The sequence below is a fragment of the Macaca nemestrina genome, chromosome 13 (genome assembly GCF_043159975.1).
Source record: "Macaca nemestrina isolate mMacNem1 chromosome 13, mMacNem.hap1, whole genome shotgun sequence".
NCBI classification, from domain to species: domain Eukaryota; kingdom Metazoa; phylum Chordata; class Mammalia; order Primates; family Cercopithecidae; genus Macaca; species Macaca nemestrina.
The window spans coordinates 77,176,364-77,190,272 of record NC_092137.1 but is presented as its reverse complement, the minus strand read 5'-3'; the positions used below and the strand labels follow the sequence as shown (position 1 = coordinate 77,190,272).

At 35.3% G+C, this 13,909-nt stretch overlaps 1 protein-coding gene across 3 annotated transcripts in view; it reads left to right on the top strand.

Annotated features, from left to right (window-relative positions):
- The window catches only part of LOC105465328 (leucine rich repeat transmembrane neuronal 4), a 780,577-nt gene that overhangs the window by 716,910 nt on the left and 49,758 nt on the right, over nucleotides 1–13,909 (top strand). The gene's annotated exons all lie outside the window — the stretch shown is intronic.

The window sequence follows — 13,909 nt, the reverse complement described above, 5'->3', positions numbered from 1 at the left end:
CCATACCAATGATTAGCTTTTTATGTTTCATTTATGATATAAAGGGAAAGTTCTTTTTAAATTTCATATTATTATACCCTCTAGGCTCACATCTAAAATTCTACAATTAAGGACTCATTCAAAATAAGCCTTTTATTCTTTGTAGCCTTATTTAAAAAAAAAAAAACATAAATACTATTAGGAAAAATAAAATCCTAAGGAACACACCTACACCACTACTCAAATCACACTGAATCATAATTACTTATATGTCTACCCCCACTTGTAGACAGCGCTGATTTCCAGGATGCCCATGTTTAGCATAGAATTGCTGCTCCATAAATGTCTGCCAAATGGAATTGTGTTAAGTAACAAGTCAAAAATTAGGAGATTTACTGTATGCTGTTATTTAGTTTATGAGATGCTTTCTCCTATGATAGGCGGGGTCAAATTTATAGCCAGATATAAGTGAGTGCTCTGGGGTGAAGAGATTTCTGCTAAAAAGGGAGAAAAAGGAAGCAGGAAAGAAGATGAGGGTGAGGAATTGTTTACATCTGACTCAGAAACTGTGTACTTTAGAAGTTGCTTATTCCTCATTTGTGTTTTCTTTATTTACATGGAAAATGTATTGTCTTTTTTTTCAATATAAGATCTACCCACAGATCCTAGAATCTGTTAGTATTCTCCTAAATGCAAGGTAATATTGTCTGTTCATATTTTCATTATTTGTAGAGAAACACACATGAAGTAATTGGATATTGGGTGGAGGTGTTTCCTTCTTTGATGATTAACACTTGGTTATTTTAATACTAGTAAAAGGGTTGATGTAAAAAGGAAGTAGGATTTGAGACACTCTCTTCAATAAAGCTTCTCCCTGACCTTTGTCCAGAGGCCTTGTAATTGTACAGATAAAGATGTGTGTGTGTGTGTGTGTGTGTGGCGGGGGGGTATCTTGAAGCCTTTTTAGTATTGCTATTGTTATTACAGTCATCCCTTTGTATCTGTGGGGGGATTGGCTCCAAGACCCCTGAGGATAACAAAATTCAGGGATACTCAAGTCCCTTATATAAAATGGGGTAGTATTTACATGTAACCTACACCCATCCTCTCATAAACTTCAAATAATCTCCAATCACCTATAATACCTAATACAACGTAAATTCTAGGTAAATATTTGTCATATTGTATTTTTTTGCTCTTGATATTTTTTATTCTTGCCTTGTTTTTTTAATTTATCTTTTTAAATATTTTTGATCCATAGTTGTTTGAATCAGCAGATGCAGAACCATATGGATAAGGAGAGTCAAGTGTACATTATGACAAAATAGATACTCATGTTCAAGAATACAAACAGCCAGTAGTTTGTTTTTTGTCAATAATAAATTAACCTTAGCTTATTACAATTATTTTCCTTTTAAACTTCTTTAAGCATTTTAAATCTTTTGTTGTAACACTTGGCTTAAAACACAAACACATTTCACAGCTGTAAAAAGTTCTTCTTTCTTTATATCTTATTCTATAAGCTTTTTTCTATTTTTAAAATTTAAAATAAAAAAAATTGAAACAGTAAATAGATTGGATGAAAATGGTATTTTACCAAAAACTGTAATGTCAGTATAGTCATGAGAAAAAGACCAGAAAAATCCCAATTGAGGGCATGCTGCAAAATACTTGACCTGACTCCATTGAAAGTCATCAAAGTTAAGGAAAGTCTGAGACCCAGTAAAAGCCCACAGGGGGCTAAGGACTAAACATAGTGTGGGATCCAGGAACAGGAAAATAATATTAGATAAAGACTAAGAAGATATAAATGAACTTTACTTAATAATAATTACCAATTTGGTTCATTAGTTGTGGCAGTGTAATACCAATTCATTAGTAATGTAAGATGGTAAGAATATGTGAAGTTGGGTGTGCAATATGAGAACTCTATGTACTATCTTCACAATCTTTGTGTGAATCTAAAACTATTCTTAAAAAGGTTTATTGGAACAATAACATCCTTTGAATCTGCCTCATCCCATCTCTGCAGAGATAATAAAACCTAAAGCCCATCAATCAGTCCTATTACAAAACTCAAAAGAAAAAAATGTACCAAACGTTAACTTGGCCTACTTCATCATTTTGTACTGTCTGAGATTATTTTTTTTACTGTTCGTATAAATTTAGTTTGCACCTGAAATACATCAATTATATATTTTTAAAAAATGAAATAGAAACAGAAAGAATATAGGACATAAGAACAAAGTATCAATAAATATTTTTGTACTCTGTGTCTTGGGGATCTCTTGTCATAAAATTGTCTTCAGACCTGGGCTTTTGTATTTCTCTGACATTAGACAAAGTCAAGCAAGTGCAGGGCTGATAAAAGATATCTTATGAGACATTTGATGAGAGATGGTCCTTGTCTGACAGAAGCAAAATTATACCACTCCTGATGATTTAAGTAAAGAGAAATTATTCCTATAAACAATTCCTCAGTCGGGTGATTTCATGGGTATACCTTTCCAAATGAAATATATACACACACACACATATATATATATACACATATATGTATATATATACACACACATATATATACATATATATACATATATACATATATATGTTTGTGTGTGTGTGTGTATACATATATATATTACTCCTTCAGTGCAGCTGAGGAATTTTTTTTTTTTGAGACAGAGTTTCACTCTTGTTGCCCAGGGTAGAGTGCAATGGGATGATCTTGGCTCACTGCAACCTCCACTTCCTGGGTTCAAGCGATTCTCCTGCTTCAGCCTCCCAAGTAGCTGGGATTACAGGTGACCATGACCACACCAGCTAATTTTTTTGTATTTTTAGTAAAGACAGGGTTTCACCATATTGGTTGAAGAATTTTTTTAGAGAAAATAGGCAAACTTTCTCACAACATGACTTGAAAAAATCCTATTTCAATATATAAATTCAGTGTGGCCACTAATGGTAATTAAATATTAATCTCATCCTTGCTAAGGCACGTAAAAGCTGCCTTAATGCAAGAAGAGGAAGAAGAAGAGGAAGAAGAAGAAGAAGAAAGAAGAAGAAGAAGAAGAAGAAGAAGAAGAAGAAGAAGAAGAAGAAGAAGAAGAAGAAGAAGAAGAAGAAGAGAAGAAGGAGAAGGAGAGGGAGGGGGAGGGGGAGGGGGGAAGAAAGGGGAGGGGGAGGAGGAAGGGGAGGGGGAGGGGAGGAGGGAGGAGGAGGAAGATGAGGAGGAGAGGAAGAAAGAAAGAAAGAAAGAAAGAAAGAAAGAAAGAAAGAAAGAAAGAAAGAAAGAAAGAAAGAAAGAAAGAAAGAAAGAAAGAAAGAAAGAAAGAAAGAAAGGGCAAAAGCTTATTTGTAACAGTCTCCTTCATAGGAAAGTGTTGGGGCTGGAAGCAACCCATCTATAACCTAAAGCCAATAATTATACTGAATTAAGTGTCCCTTGGTAATACAGGCTCTTATCAAACCCATGCTGAGCCTATTAAATCTCATTTCAATCTTAACAAGTATTCCCAGTCAATTTAAACCACAGTTTAGCAAGCTGCCACTCTCAGGCCTTCCCAACAGTCTCTTAAGAATGGAGAATTTACTGCCAGGGCCATTACACCTATCAGCATTTGTTAACCACTATTCCTTCTCAGAGAGCATTTCATTGGTTAGCAGCCAGGAAAACACTCAATGAAGTTTTCATTCTGTCAGTTCTTCTATAGTACCAGGCATATACATAATATAATTAAATGTCAAAGAAGTTTATGTGGTGTTTAAGTGACTAGAATGGATCCTAGATCTGAAAATTGGATTAGATATATGAGGTAGGAGGAAGTATACATTGTTTCACTCCTCATTCCAGACCTCAAAGGCCTCCACTAGCTGTGTTTATTATTCAGTTACCCTATAAATTTTTCTTAGTGCTTTATGAAGTTCAAATAACTCCATCTATCAAAAGGAGTATAAGTTATTTTAATGTCTTACTGCTCCAGGAAAAAAATAAACTCAGTGTTTGAAATACAATTTTTAGGAAACATATTTAATATAATGGGAGTATGGAAAAGGGGGTTTTCCGTGGGAGTATGGAATCCATAAGAAAAGTTAAGGTGTAAACCTGTTATGTAATAAAAGCAATGAGTCAGACCTAGGAAAGAAATTCAGTTTTACATGTTTTCCTATCCTTCATCCTTGCCAATTTCTAATCTTTTGGTCAAAGGTAGGCTTGCTTTCAGCTCTTGAGAATTTGGATTCTAATTGGCTGCCTCCTGTTGTTCAGGACAGGTAAAATAAAAATGAGATGACTTTGTCCAAAAATTGTTTCATAGAGCAAGCATGGGATCCTTCTCAAGATGGGTGCACAGGTCATACATTCATGAAGCCAGTCCTTTTGGTGTTTATATCTCTCTTATGGTAACCCTTGCATTCTACATAAACACATTCACCTGCTAGACACGTACATGGCAGAAGCAAGGCAGACATCCTGACTGAAATGAGAGCCAAAGGGAATAGGTGTTCCCACCAGATGAATGGCCTTAGCTAAACTTGCAATGTTTGGCTGGCTACCACCTCTGAATTCTCAGACAGCTTGCTTTTCTCCCAAGAGTCCCCAGCCAATGTTGTTTTGTCCTTGCCCACATTTTCCTCTTCAAAATGCCTATTCATCCATCTTGGGCCTTCAAGCCTCGCAAGCTGCTTTGTAGCAACTACAAAATTGGAAAACATACAAAGGCAAAAGAACTACAGGGTGCTAATGTTTATTTTTTCTCTGCTAAGATTAACTCATGCACACTTGAAAACATACTCATTGGGTGCCTATGTCAGGAACTCTATATTATAGCATGTTAGTAATAACCTTTTGCAGCAAAGCCTTAACAGAACGAAGTTAACTATGGAAATCCAGGGTTCATCACTGGTACAAGGTAAGGAGGAGGCTAAAGTGTGGTGCTGGACAGGGTGGGGTAGGGTTACTTCGTTAGAATAAGGACTGTTCATTTTCCTTTCTATGTTTCAATGAGTCACATCCAAACATCTGATTTGTTGCCAGTGAATCTAGTTATTAACTTTTTTTTTTTTTACCAGTGGTTACAATATTACCAGATGTGCTATTAGAGTGTGGTATTTCTCAGAATAACCCACAGCCTGGGTCAGTGAGAAGAGAGAGTGTTCATGTTGTATAATAACTAGAAGTAAACCTCTTAAATTTTAATTCCTTGAGAAAGCACATCCACAGGTAATCTCTATGCCTTTATTGTTTATCCATTGATTTCAAAGCATCTTTTACATTAAGAGGCCAATAATCCTACTGAAGCAAGAACTTTAATATTTTAGTAAAACAAATAGAAACTAAGTAAGGAAGTTAAGTTGCAGCAGGTTGCAAACCATAGACTTTTATATTTGGAATATAATTTCTATAGATTTTATAACTTCTTGGTGAAAGCAATACGTTTAGGCATTTTTTTTTTTTTTGCTTATTCATTAACCTGTATTAACACCTCACTGTGCAGCAGGGTGTTTACATAAGTGATCTCAAAGCAATTTTATCAATAATAGCTAAAATGCTAAAACAAGCACCCATTCCTACAAGCAAATCAAAAATATAAGAGCAAAAATGATAAAATTCAGTGTGATAAGATTATAAGAAAATAGTTATTCCATTTTATATCCTTTTGGTGAAATTAGGTTATATTCTTTTGGTGGAAGCATCAATTAGAAAAATCTGTTATTGAGGATAATATTACAAAATGTTCAAATTTTAAAAATAATTAGCTTCTTAGAATTTACCCTTAAGACATCATCAAGGATTGGAATTGTCACTTACAAGAGAAAACAAAAACTGTTCAATTAAAGGAGAATCTTTCATCAATTAGTGAGTGAGTGTGGTGTGCCGCTCATTTTCAAGATGTTGGGAATATAGTGATTAACAAAAACTGACAATATCTCTGTCTTCATTTCATTTACATTCTAGTGGGGGATGTAGAAAATAAAATGAGTAAATCAATATGGAACATAATATCAGGTGGTGATACATGCTATGAAGAAACATAAAGCAGAATGGAGAACAAGTCACAGCTGATGAATTTTTTATAGGTTGGTCAGGGCAGGAGTCTATGAGGTTTGAATAGGAACTGTATAAAGTGAGGAAAGGTACCGTGAAGCTATCTTGGGAAAGGTCTAACATTCTGAGAAAACAGAAAGTCCAAAGACACTCAGAAGCAAGCTCAGCATGTCCAAGGATTATTAAGCAAGTAACTGTGGCTGGATCCACATGAGAAAGCAGAGAAGAGAAATACATCAGGAAGGCAGCACAGGCCACTCGTCCAGGTTCTTGTAGGCCAAGGCTTGTATTTGGTTTTTATTTTCAGGGTGATAGTATGGCATGGCAGACACTAAGCAGAGGAGTGCACGGTCTGACTTACATTTAACCAACGGTAGGGGTGGCAAGAATGAAAGAAGAGAAATTGCTCTCATAGACAAGACAGGAATCAGTGATTGTCTGGCTGAGGGATTAGCAGGTGAAGGGTAGGAAGTGTGTAGGTTACAACTTTTTTTCCCAAAGTTACTAGGATTTTCTGAGGATTTGATGTAGTTTGTGAAAATGAAGAGTCATGGAAGAGTCCATGGTTTTAGTCCTGAGCACTTAAAAGAAAGAGCTGACACAACTGATAAGGGAACACTGGAGAGGGGGCCAGTGGGAGTGAGGGACTGCAGACATCGAAGTCCACACTTAGGAAAATACTGAATGAAAATGGAAACCATTAAAGCTGTTTTATAAGGTGTAAAGCTTACAAAACAAAATGTATAATAGGATTGCAGGTATGTGTATGTGTAGGAGACTGACCACGGATAAAAGGATGTTAATGTTATTTATCACTGGTTGGTATCATTATAGCTGACTCTGATTTTCTTCATCATTTTCTTCTCTATTTTCTAAATTTTTTTTTATACTATAAACATGTGTATTGAATCAGGGGAAAAATCATTTGAAATAGCTTTGAAGATCATGGAGAAAGATAATTGGGGTAAAATATGGTTGAGAAAACCCAGCTGTTTGAAAATCACTCTAAGCATCTGACAAACACAAAACACAGCTGGTGTGGAGGACAGAGATATTATATAATTTGAATTCTTTACTGTCTCTGCTAAAATGGAAAAGAAATGGAGGAAAACATCTTTTTAACATGTGAAGATTGCCATCTATTTTCCAAGTTGAACTGAAAAAAAAACAAAAGTTTGGCAGAAAATACTCAGCAATTCCTATTGTTTATGAGTTTCCTGGTGGAATGTGTTATAGAAAAGCGACCTGGCCAGACAACATTCCACCTTACTTGGGCAAGTAATGGCATATTCCAGAATCATCCTACACCAGTTCTAGAAGTTTGGAAGTGGACTTCTGAATACTGGTTTTACCTTTCAAGAAAACAAAAATGTGATAAAAAAAAATGTTAACAGTGGTTTTCCATATATGAAAATAGGATAAATTATATATATGCATCAATAGATAAAAGATAACCCCCAAAATTGTGATTGTGTTTCTTTTGGCATGATTAGATTTCAGGTAGTTCCTGTCTCTTCTTTATAGGTCTATGTATTCTTCCCCCCGCCCCCCCAAAATCAATGTATATGTATTTTCAATGTAGTAGGAAAATATTTTTATTGTGAAAAAGCAATGAATGAACATTATACATAATTTTTAAATGAAGGTAAAAGAAAATATATGAATAAATAAGAAACAAAGAAAATAGACGGGCTGCGGTGGTTCACCCCTATATTTCCAGCACTTTGGGAGGTCGAGGCAAGTGGATCATGAAGTCAGGAGTTCGAGACCAGCCTGACCAACATGATGAAATCCCATCTCTACTAAAAATGCAAAATTAGCCTGGTGCGGTGGCGCATGCCTGTAATGCCAGCTACTTAGTAAAGCTGAGACAGGAGAATTGCTTGAACCCGGGAGGTGGAGGTTGCAATGAGTCCAGATCATGCCACTACACTACAGCCTGGGCAACAAGAATGAAATTAGGTTAAAAAAAAAAAAGAAAAAGAAAGAAAGAAAGGAAAGAAAGGAAAGGAAGGAAGGAAGGAAGGAAGGAAGGAAGGAAGGAAGGAAGGAAGGAAGGAAGGAAGGAAGGAAGGAAGGAGGGAGGGAGGGAGGGAGGGAGGGAGGGAGGGAGGGAGGGAGGGAGGGAGGGAAGGAAGGAAGGAAGGAAGGAAGGAAGGAAGGAAGGAAGGAAGGAAGGAAGGAAGGAAGGAGAAGAGCAGAGAAGAGAAGAGAAGAGAAGAGAAGAGGAAAAGAGAAAAGAAAAGAGAAAAGAAAAGAGAAAAGAGAAAAGAAAAGAAAAAGAGGCCGGGCACGGTGGCTCACACCTGTAATCCCAGCACTTTGGGAGGCCGAGGCAGGCAGATCACGAAGTCAGGAGTTTGAGACCAACATAGTGAAATCCTGTCTCTACTAAACATACAAAAATTCGTCAGGCGTGGTGGCACTTGCCTGTAATCCCAGCTACTTGGGAGGCTGAGACAGGAGATCTCTTGAACCCGGAAGATGGAGGTTGCGGTGAGCCGAGATCACACCATTGCATTCCAGCATGGGCAGCAGAGCGAAACTTCATCTCAAAAATAATAATAATAATAAAATAAAGAAACAATGAAAATAAAAATAAATAGAAAATCATGATTATGGCAAACAGAAATCTCTAAAGTTGATTTAATTGTATAATGTTGTATACAATTGTAAAATTGTATAATGTTATAATACACATATGCTGATAAATTGATAAATTGTTATTTTCTATTGAATTTTTACAATATCTTACCACTATTCTAAAATATAGATTTTAACTTTTATACAATTTTTTAACTTCTATTTTAGTATTACTTTGTAATATATTTATTTCAAGTTTATAAAAATGTTCAACTATGTTATTCATTTTTAAATATATTTTCTTTTTCTTTAAAAACAATGTTTTGAGATGGAGTTTTCCTCTGGTTGTCCAGGCTGGCATGCAATGACACGATCTCAGGTCATTGCAACCTCTGCCTCCTGGGTTCAAGAAATTCTCCTTCATCAGCCTTTCAAGTAGCTGGGATTACAGGCATGTGCTACCATGCCCTGGTAATTTTGTATTTTTAGTAGAGATGGGGTTTCACCACATTGGTTGGGCTGATCTCGAACTCCTGACCTCAAATGATCCACCTGCCTCAGCCTCCCAAAGTGCTGAGATTACACATGTGAGCCACCGCACGGGCCGGTTTTATTTTTCATGTATGCATCTCCTTTAAGATGTTCAAAATGAGATCTTTTAATTTTACAGTTTAAGGTAGGTTCTACTTTTCCTTTTTCCAAGTGCCTAGTTATTGTTTAATAAAGCCCTTTCCCACTTATTTGAAATATCAACCTCATTGAAAACTGAATTCTTCATTGTGCTTAAATATATTTCTAAGTTTCCTGTTCTACCTTCAATATTTTGCCTTGTTCTGTACGTACATCTAAGTTTCATTGATTGTAGCCTGAATAAGTAAGAGGAAGCCTGAGAAGAAAGAGGAACTACCTTCAAGGCACTTAGAAATGTTTTGTTTTGTTTTTTCTTTTCCTGGCGGATGCGTGATGGTTTAACATACTGCTTCATACACGGTATGTGTCATTAGCATCTTAAATCTCAACCTCTGGGTGCGGATTTTAGCATTAAACTAAAGAAAAGATCATTTTGAATTGCCCTAAAAATTAATTTAAATGAACACCCAATTAAGTATATGCTTCCTTGTTCTCACTAGTAGAAGGAGAGCATAATATATTTTCAATAAGTTTGATCTACATGATTTATGTCCTAAATTTCTGATTTTACTCTTTTTGTCACTTGGAGCAAATCTTCAATATGTTTAAATATATGTTACTTGAGCCCCTGAATATTTTAGAACCTCTTTTGTCACCTTTATATAAAACAATAGTTTATTTAAGTAGCTTTTTCTTTTAAAAGTCAGTGATTTATCCCATTATCCCTAGCTTTTCGCTGGCTGTGGCAGACAAATTGATGCCAACACAATTTTTGTTCCATCATAAGTAAATGTACCTTGCTCTGTCCATCTCCATTTGGATGTTTGTACACATTTTTTAGGGCTTTTTCCCACAAGGGGAATTTTATTAGGATATTCTCCACTCATTAAAATTATAGAATATCCAACCTCTAAACAAAGAGGTTAAGGGCCTTGATTCCTGTCTCCATGAGGCTTCAATCTTCATTAAAAGTTTAAGTAGTTTTTCAAGAGGTTTTGAGAAGAACGGGCTTTCCAGGCCAAAAAATAAAAAATAAAACAAAGGTCATAGTCAATTTCCCACTTTATGGCAATGGGTGACTATTCATTTTTATTATAAATGACAGGCAACTCAAATATTTAGAAAATTGTCAAAGTTTTGCTATTTAGTGATATGATTTTCTACATTCACCTAAATTATCTTGTTGCAGGCTTAAAAAAACTATTAACAAATCAAACTTTGAACAGTTTGGAAAGTGCTTGTCTGTTTAATAATTTTTGTAAAACAATGATTATATATACATATTGGCCGGTTAAAACAGATACGCCACAAATCAGGTTAGAGTATGGCTAATACTTGGATGTGTCATAACTTATTTATCCAGTTCTATATGGTGAATAATCTCCGGTGTTTTGTATTTATGAATAATATTGGAAGTCGTACGTGTGTATGTGTGTTCTCATGTTTTCAAAATAAAATTTCAAGCAACTCAATTATCAAATCAAAAAGTAGACATATACCAAGTTTTGATACATAGTCCCCAAAGATTCTCCAGACATAATAAATTTAAAAATCTCGCAATACAATAGGATGCCTGTTTCTACATAATATCATTGTAAACTAGTTCAACCATTATGGAAAACAGTATGGCGATTCCTCAAGGATCTAGAACTAGATGTACCATATGACCCAGCCATCCCATTACTGGGTATATACCCAAAGGATTATAAATTATGCTGCTATAAAGACACATGCACACGTATGTTTATTGCAGCACTATTCACAATAGCAAAGACTTGGAATCAACCCAAATGTCCATCAGTGACAGATTGGATTAAGAAAATGTGGCACATATACACCATGGAATACTATGCAGCCATCAAAAAGGATGAGTTTGTGTCCTTTGTAGGGACATGGATGCAGCTGGAAACCATCATTCTTAGCAAACTATCACAAGAACAGAAAACCAAACACCGCATGTTCTCACTCATAGGTGGGAACTGAACAATGAGATCACTTGGACTCAGGAAGGGGAACAGCACACACCGGGGCCTATCATGGGGAGGGGGGAGGGGGGAGGGGGGAGGGATTGCATTGGGAGTTATACCTGATGTAAATGACGAGTTGATGGGTGCAGCACACCAACATGGCACAAGTATACATATGTAACAAACCTGCACGTTATGCACATGTACCCTACAACTTAAAGTATAATAATAATAAATAAATTTTTAAAAAATAAATAAATAAATAAATTTATTATCACTCTGTGTCAGGGGTGCCCAAGACCATCTCCAGGTTTAGTAGGAAGACTTGGAGGACTCAGCATGTAGTCACACTCACAGGTCCAATTTACTGCAGCAAAATGGCACAAAGCAAACAAAAACAGCACTTGGAGTAACTTTGTAGGAAACCAGGTGCAAGCTCTCAAGAGCCCTCTCCAAGAGTAACACAGAAAGTGCTTAATTCCTCAAGCAATGAGTTGTGACAACACATGGGAAACGTCTACAAGAAAAGCTCACTAGAGACTCGGTCTTCAAGTTTTTGTTGCGGGCTAGTCATGTAGGTACCCTCTATCTAGCACATACTCAAATTTCAGACTTCCAGAGGAAAATCAGGTTTTTGGCATAGCATAAAACATGTTGTTTGTACAGATGTTTCAGGGAACGTGTACCACTGTTATTAGTTATGGTGAAGGAAACCTTCATAATATCCAAGTTCCCAGATGCCAGCCAAGTGTTAACCCTTGTAACTTGTAAGCAGGATCTTATGAGGATAGCATTTTTAGACCTGTCAACTCTTTTCTTCAAATACTCTTTAAAAATTTTTCACTGATTTTATTTCCTTTGGATATGTACCCAGTAGTGGTATTGCCAAATCATCTGTTAGTTTTATATTTAATTTTGAAAAACCTCTATACCCTTTTCCACATTGGCTATACTGATTTACATTCCCATCAACAATGCACAAGGTTTCACTTTTCTCCACAACCTCACCAATATGTATTTTTTTTTCTTATAGTCATTTGAACAGGTGTAAAGTAATATCTCATTTTGGTTTAAATTTGCATTTCCCTGATGACCAGTAATGTTGGACATTTTTGCATATATTAATTGGCTATTTGTCTTATTTTGAGAAATGTCTATTCATATCCTTTAAATCACTTTTAAAAGTGATTTTAAAATGACTTTTAAAATCAGGTCATTTGTTTTTTGCTATTGAGTGGTTTGAGTTCCATATGTATTTTGGATATTAACCCTTGATGATATAAATGGTTTGCAAATACTTTCTCTTATCCTGGAGGTTGTCCCTTCACTATATGTCCCTGGCTATGCAGAAGTTTTTTAGATTAACATAATACCATTTGTCTATTTTTGCTTTAGTTATCCATACTTTTTGCTTCATATGCAAAAAATAAAAATAAAAATAAATCATTGCCCAAACCAATGTCATGGAGCTTATCCCCTGTTTTCTACTAATAGTTTTACAGTATCAGGTCCTACATTTAAGTTTTCAATCAATTTTGAGTTTATTTTTGGGTAGAGTATAAGATAAGAATCTAATTTCATTTTTCTGCAGATGAATATCCAAGAGTCCCAACACCATTTATTGATGAGGCTGTCCTTTCTCCATCGTGAATTTTTGGCACCTTTGTCAAAAATTAATTGACTCTAAATGTGTGGATGTATTTCCAGGTTCTCTATTCTGTTCCACTTGCCTATGTGTCTGTTTTGAATACCAGTATTGTGCTATTTTGATTAGTATAGCTTTGTAGTATACTCCAAAGGAAGTCAGGTAGTATGATACCTCCAGCTTTGTTCTCTTGGATCAAGATTTCTTTGGCTCTTTAGGATATTTTGTGGTTCCATATGATTGTATATATTTTTTCCTATTCTGGGAAAAATGCCATTGGAATTTTGATAGGGATTACACTGAATCATTTTGAGTAGTGTAGATATTTTTCCAGTTTCAATTCTTCCAATCCATGAACACAAGATATGTTTCCACTAATTTGTGCTCCTTTCCATTTGTTTTATCAATTCTTTTTGTTTTCAGTATACAGATCTTTTACCTCATTGGTTATTCCTTATTCCTAAGAATATTTTGTAGATATTGTAAATGTAATTGTTTTCTTGATTTCTTACTTGTATAGTTTGTGTTTAGTGTATATAAATGCTAGAGATTTGCGTATGTTGCTTTTATATCCTACAACTTAATTTATTAATTCTAAAAGATTTTTTTGTTTTTTTATTTTGGTGGAATCTTTATGATTCCACCTGACAATAGGGACAATTTAATTTATTCCTATCCAGTTTAGATGCTTTTTATTCTTTTCCCTTGCCTAATTGCTCTGGCTAGAACTTCCAATACTATATTGAATAAAAGTGGCAATAGTGGGCATCCTTGTCTTGTTCCTGATTTTAGAGAAAAAGTTTTCAGCTTTTTACCCTTGAATATGACGTTGGTGATGGGTTTGCCATATATCGCTTTTATTCCGTTTAGGTGCATTCCTTCTATATCTAATTTCTTGAGAGTTTTTATCATGAAAAGATGTTGAATTTTGTCCAATGCTTTCTGCATCTATTGAGATGATCTTATGGTGTTTGCCCTTCATTGTGTTAATGTGGCATATCACATTTATAGATTTTGGTATGTTGACACATCATTGCTTCCCAGGCATAAATCTCACTT